Source organism: Hemibagrus wyckioides, linkage group LG01, assembly GCF_019097595.1.
Source record: "Hemibagrus wyckioides isolate EC202008001 linkage group LG01, SWU_Hwy_1.0, whole genome shotgun sequence".
Taxonomy (NCBI): domain Eukaryota; kingdom Metazoa; phylum Chordata; class Actinopteri; order Siluriformes; family Bagridae; genus Hemibagrus; species Hemibagrus wyckioides.
Genome location: NC_080710.1, coordinates 34,373,172 through 34,380,480, shown reverse-complemented (window position 1 = coordinate 34,380,480; position 7,309 = coordinate 34,373,172).

The following is a 7,309-nucleotide window of genomic DNA, read 5'->3' as shown; positions in this document are numbered from 1 at the left end:
TCTGTGTGTGTGGATCTGTGTGTGTGGATCTGTGTGTGGATCTGTGTGTGTGGATCTGTGTGTGTGGATCTGTGTGTGTGGATCTGTGTGTGGATCTGTGTGTGGATCTGTGTGTAGATCTGTGTGTGGATCTGTGTGTGTGGATCTGTGTGTGTGGATCTGTGTGTGGATCTGTGTGTGTGGATCTGTGTGTGGATCTGTGTGTGGATCTGTGTTTGTGGATCTGTGTGTGTGGATCTGTGTGTGTGGATCTGTGTGTGGATCTGTGTGTGGATCTGTGTGTGTGGATCTGTGTGTGGATCTGTGTGTGGATCTGTGTGTGTGGACCTGTGTGTGGATCTGTGTGTGTGGATCTGTGTGTGGATCTGTGTGTGTGGATCTGCATGTGGATCTGTGTGTGTGGATCTGTGTGTGTGGATCTGTGTGTGGATCTGTGTGTGTGGATCTGTGTGTGTGGATCTGTGTGTGTGGATCTGTGTGTGGATCTGTGTGTGGATCTGTGTGTAGATCTGTGTGTGGATCTGTGTGTGTGGATCTGTGTGTGTGGATCTGTGTGTGGATCTGTGTGTGTGGATCTGTGTGTGGATCTGTGTGTGGATCTGTGTTTGTGGATCTGTGTGTGTGGATCTGTGTGTGTGGATCTGTGTGTGGATCTGTGTGTGGATCTGTGTGTGTGGATCTGTGTGTGTGGATCTGTGTGTGGATCTGTGTGTGTGGATCTGTGTGTGGATCTGTGTGTGTGGATCTGTGTGTGGATCTGTGTGTGTGGATCTGTGTGTGGATCTGCATGTGGATCTGTGTGTGTGTGGATCTGTGTCTGGATCTGTGTGTGTGTGGATCTGTATGTGTGGATCTGTGTGTGGATCTGTGTGTGTGGATCTGTGTGTGGATCTGTGTGTGGATCTGTGTGTGGATCTGTGTGTGTGGATCTGTGTGTGGATCTGTGTGTGTGGATCTATGTGCGGATCTGTGTGTGTGGATCTGTGTGTGGATCTGTGTGTGGATCTGTGTGTGTTGATCTGTGTGTGTGGATCTGTGTGTGTGGATCTGTGTGTGGATCTGTGTGTGTGGATCTGTGTGTGGATCTGTGTGTGGATCTGTGTGTGGATCTGTGTGTGTGGATCTGTGTGTGGATCTGTGTGTGTGGATCTGTGTGTGTGGATCTGTGTGTGTGGATCTGTGTGTGTGGATCTGTGTGTGGATCTGTGTGTGTGGATCTGTGTGTGGATCTGTGTGTGGATCTGTGTGTGTGGATCTGTGTGTGTGGATCTGTGTGTGTGGATCTGTGTGTGGATCTGTGTGTGTGGATCTGTGTGTGGATCTGTGTGTGTGGATCTGTGTGTGTGGATCTGTGTGTGTGGATCAGCACTTGTGAAATGTGAAATGTTCAGCACTTAGCTCATCAGTCTGGTGCATATAAGGTTGAGCATTATCTCTCTCTCTCTCTCTCTCTCTCTCTCTCTATCTATGGTGAGGTGTGGGGAGATGGTGAGGTGTGGGGGGTGTGGGGAGATGGTGAGGTGTGGGGAGATGGTGAGGTGTGGGGGGTGTAGGGAGATGGTGGGGAGATGGTGAGGTGTGGGGAGATGGTGAGGTGTGGGGAGATGGTGAGGTGTGGGGGGTGTGGGGAGATGGTGAGGTGTGGGGGGGGTTTATGGTGAGGTGTGGGGAGATGGTCAGGTGTGGGGGGTGTGGGGAGATGGTGAGGTGTGGGGAGATGGTCAGGTGTGGGGGGTGTGGGGAGATGGTGAGGTGTGGGGAGATGGTGAGGTGTGGGGAGATGGTCAGGTGTGGGGGGTGTGGGGAGATGGTGAGGTGTGGGGAGATGGTGAGGTGTGGGGAGATGGCGTCTCTTGAAGGGGTGTCGGCTTTATCTCTCTGACATGGTTTCAGGTGTGTGCCTGATGAGAGTGTAATGGTGGAGGATGTTGGGTTTGATCAAATCGTTTCCGCTTATCGGATGAATAAAGCTGTAGTGGTTTTTATGAAAGATCAGAGCCTTGTTAATCAGCTGTTAGCAAGTGGTATTGTGATCAATGGTATATCATTAAATGTTTCCCCCACTGTTTGTCCCCTCAGTAAGGGTCATCATTTCAAACTGTCCACCTTTTTTGCTGAATTCAGCGTTAGAGTACGAGCTCTTACAATTCGGGAAAATGGCCAGCTCTTTTAAAATGATCTCTCTGGGCTGTAAACACCCCAAACTAAAACATGTCATGTCTTTCAGGAGACAAGTATTCATGTTCCTTGATTTGCCTGAAAACACACTTGAGATATCCTTCCGTGTTAAATTTGAAGGGAAAACATATATGGTGTACGCGAGCACGGGTAATATGCGTTGTTTTGAATGTGGAGATATCGGCCATAAGCGGTTCGCATGTCCGCATAGTAAACACGAGGAACGGGAGGCTAATCACGGCCCTGACTCGGGTGATATTGTGAGAACAGAGGGGAATCAGGAGGAGGTCACCAGGAGTGCTGAGGTGAGTGGGTCCAAGGCAGATATCCCCGCAGAGCATGAACACGACCGTGCGCGATAGCCCGGTGCAGACCCAGAGCAAACCATGGTGTAGAACTCAGAGAGTGGACCAGTTTTGGAGGATAGACTGGGTCAGGATGGGGCAACAGCTAGCACTAGCGCTGCAGTACAGCAGTTAGGCAATGCTGAGGTCTTCATGGTAAATGAGAAAAAAAGGTCGTGGGCCAACATTGTAACTAACACTGTATGATGAAAAAGGCACTTTCTGATAGAATTGAAGCTAGTAGTCAGGAGTCATTAATGGGAGATGATGTGGAGATGTCACAGGAGGAGGGTTGTGATGTTCATGAAGTGGTGTCTATGGGAGCTTCTCAGGAGGATCACACTCTGTACACCCTGGAAGAGGTGAATAGTTTTTTGGATAAGACTTTTGGTAAGCAGGTTAATGTCACAGACTTTTTTTCTGATGAAGAAAAGTTTGAAAGGTCAGTGGCTTTCCTGCAAAAAAAAGTGGGCTTTGATTTGCTGAGTGAAAAAAGCGCTTTGGTTTAAGAAAGCACATCACAGCTATACATACACGTAAAAAGAAATGTTAAGCTATAGCTTGGTGTACAGATAAGCCATGTTTCACAGGTGTCTTCCTCCACTTTATTACTGCTTCACCTTCTTTCTTTTTCCTCTTTCTCTTTCACATGGAGACTCTAAGAGTGGGCTCTTTAAACATCAATGGGGGAAGGAATAGATATAAGCATGCTGTATTAGCTGAAACAATACACCAAAAAAAACTGCACATTGTTTTTCTTCAGGAAACACACACTGATGTAGATAATGAAGTGGGGTGGGTGAGGTGGTGGGATGGACAGCAGAGTTTTAGCCATGGTACAAACTTCAGTGCAGGAGTGGCAGTTTTGTTTTCTCCTGCAATTGGTGTAAAAATGACTTAATCACAGGAAATAGTTAGGGGCCATTTGTTAGTATTAAAAACAGAGATTAAAGGTAATGTTTTTTATTTTATAAACATTTATGCTCCAAATGTTGGGCTTGAGCGGGTTGTTTTTTTCGATGAGCTCAGAAGGGTGTTAAGGCAGTGTGGAGATGAGGGTTCTGTTATCACTGGAGGAGACTGGAACTGTACAGTAGACTTCACTGTAGATTGCACCACTGAGGAACCACACACGCAGTCTGCTTTAACTCTATCACAGCTACTAAAAGAGTTTAACCTCTTAGACACATGGAGAATTAAGAATTCGACTGATAGACAGTACACATGGGTGAAGGTCTCTGATATCATGGAGTGTTCAATTTATCCTGTTGGGTTTTCTGATCACCACTTGGTTACACTCAATGTTTTTGTCTAAGTTTTCTGGTAGATCACCATACTGGCACTTCAATGTAAAACTCTTGCAAGACACTGAATTTTGTGAACAGTTTGGTTTTTTTTGGGAACATATTAGGAGTAAAAAGAACCTTTTTGAGAATTTAAGACAGTGGCAGGACATTGTAAAGGTGCAAATAAGAAGTTTTTGTCAGCAATATACTGCATTCTCAAGTTTAAAAACAAAGCAAATTATAAAAGACCTAGAATGTGAGATAAATTATATAGAACTCAAACTGATTAACAAACACGACACTGCCTTGTCAAGGAAGCTACAGGGGAAGAAAAAGGAGCTGGGGTCCTACATGAATGAAAGAGCGAAGGGAGCGCTGGTGAGATCCCGATTTGCATCAGTTGCTGACATGGATGCACCAACAGCGTACTTCTTCAACCTAGAACGTGTCACTGCACAGCATAAGCAAATGACCTGTCTCCGTCTACCTGATGGAAGAATATCCTTGGATACCAGAGAAATGCGAAAGCACGCAGTGGATTTCTACTCTGCTCTATATAGGGCAGAAAACTGCGATTCAGAATGCACCGAGCTACTGACTCAAGGTCTTCCACAGCTGGATGCAGAATCTGGAGCTGACCTGGACACTGAAATAACTCTAGAGGATCTCACAGTGGCAGTCATTCAGCTCAGATCAGGAAGCTCACCAGGCATTGATGGCCTACCATCAGCATTTTACAAACATTTCTGGAGTCTTGTGGGAGGGGACCTCCACGAAGTCTTTCAGGAAAGTTTCAGGGTTGGATGTTTACCACTTTCATGCCAGCGTGCAGTGCTGTCTCTCCTACCTAAGAAAGGGGATCTCTCACTGTTAAAGAACTGGAGACCGGTAGCACTTCTAACTACAGACTATAAGATTGTTTCAAAGGGTCTTGCAAATAGACTGAAGCACTATCTACACATTATCATACAGAAAGACCAAACCTACTGCATTCCTGACAGGTCAATAATGGACAACCTCTTTATAATTTGAGATGTTGTGGACCTTTTTAACATTTCTGACATGTCTGTGGGTTTGCTTTCTCTTGATCAAGAAAAGGCTTTCGACCGTGTAGATCACTGCTACCTCTTTAAAATTACGCAGGCTTTTGGTTTTGGGAACAATTTTTTGAGTATGGTTAAATTGCTGTACACTGACGCAACACGTATGATTAAGATGGGGGGTGGCCTGAGCCAGCCGATTGCAGTCACCAGAGGTATTAGGCAGGGATGCTCCTTATCCGGTCAGTTATTTTGCATAGCCATCGAACCATTGCTTACTCTACTTCGGGGTAAGCTAGCAGGTTTTCAAGTTCCATTGAGCTTGCAGGAGTCAGGGATTATGCTCTTTGCTTATGCAGATGACCTCTTAGTGTTTGTTAACAACAATAGGGACATCAAAGTTTTATCGGAAGCACTTAATGTTTACCAGAAGGCTTCCTCTGCTAAAGTAAACTGGAATAAGAGCAAGGCATTATGGGCAGTTCAAGTTAATGCAGAGGGTCTTCCTCTTCTTCCAGGGAACCTGAAGTGGAATAGAGAGGGTCTAAAGATACTGGGTGTGATTTTAGGAACAGTAGAGTACAGAAAACAGAACTGGAATGGTGTAGTGGAGAGAGTGTGCACCAAATTGTCTCGAAGGAAATGGGTGCTACCCCAGCTGTCCTACAGAGGAAGAGTACTGGTGGCCAATAACCTTGCTGCCTCCATGCTCTGGCACAGCCTGAATGTGCTACAACCACCTGCTGGATTTGTACAGGAGATACAGAGAGCCTTAGTGACCTTTTTTTGGTCAGGCCAACACTGGACCAATTCAGCTGTACTCTACCTTCCTCTACAAGAAGGGGGTCAAGGTCTTGTGGACATTAAATCTAGGATCATGACTTTTCGGTTACAAGCGGCCCAGAGGTTGCTGTACAGCGAGTCGATCACTTGGGAATATACTGCAGTTTCACTCTTGAGGAGAGCAGGTGGAATGGGACTGGACAAACATCAGTTTTTAATGAAACTGCAAGAGACTGAATTATTAAGTCTAACCCCATTTTATCGGTCAATGTTGGAGGCTTGGAAGGTTCTCTCCTGCTCAAGGCCATGTGACTCACCTGCTGGCATGTGGTTAATGGAGGAGCCTCTATTCTCGAACGGCTTTCTACCTTCAAGGCTTCTGCTCTCTGCTGTTCTGCGGTCCCGTCTCTTAACCACAGGGTACATGAAGCTGGGACACGTTGCGAGAATGGACATGTCGGTGTTGAGCGAAAGGACTGGAATCCGCTCAAGTCGTCTTCTAAACCAGCTTACAGCGGAGATATGGGGCTCACTGCTACCAGACTATAGAGCCTTTCTAAGGAATCTCTCTAACTGTGTGCAATGGAGGGAGGGTGTTTCATACGACTTCCCTGCTTTAAAGGTTAGTGCTGCTGTGGGGGACTGGAACGAGAACCAACAACATCTCCTGTCATTCACCACACCAGAACTGGATCGTTTCAAAAGTCTAGAGAAAAAAGTGCTGTACACAACCTGTGTGAAAGTCAGCAATATACAGCTTCTGAAAGAAGTTCCATCATCAAGGTGGCTTGAGTTCTTTGGCACCGACTCTTCCCCTAAAGGCTGCTGGCGGTCCCTGTATAAGTGTCCAATTGACAAAAGGACTGCTGACCTCCAGTGGAGGATTGTACAGGGGCTATAGCCACAAACAGACATCGGGTGCACCTCGATCCTACGGTTGGGGTGGGCTGTCCTTTCTGTCTTGAACCTGAGTCCCTTTTCCATCTCTTTGCACAATGCAATCGTTTACGCAACTTATTTCTAACCTTAGATCAATGGTTCTTATGCTTAGGTGAAGTCTTTTCCCTTCAGTTGTTTATTTTTGGACCCAAGTACACCGCACAGAAGAAAAGTGTTCTGACTCTGCTAAATTTTATATCTGGAACAGCAAAGTTAGCTATATGGAAAACCAGGAAGAATAAGTTGACAGGACAGGGAACAGTGGATTTATCGGCCATGTTGAGGGGTTTAGTGGAGGCGCGGCTCAGAGTTGAATATGCATACTTTAAGTTGGTGGGTAAGCTCCCGGTGTTTATGAGCAGTTGGGGCATAAAGAAATTGCTGTGTACACTTCATGAGGAGACTGAGGAGTTACTATTGCTTTTCTAATTTGTGTCATGGTATTGATCTATTATTAGTGTATTTGTTGTTGATGTTGTTTTAATATTATTCATGTATTTGTGTGTTTATTTATTCGTTCACTTATTTCATCTTTTTTCATTTGTATTTGTTTATTTATTTATTTATTTTTTTTATTTTTATTTTTTCTCAGTTAACTCATATCGATTTATTGCCCTTTTTTTTCCCCCTAACATCAATACTGAAGTGAGAGTCTTTTCCTGGCTTTATGACTGATCTAATAAAGGTGTTTTTAAAACTCAAAACTCTCTTTCTCTTGTCTCTCTCTCTGTCTCTCTGT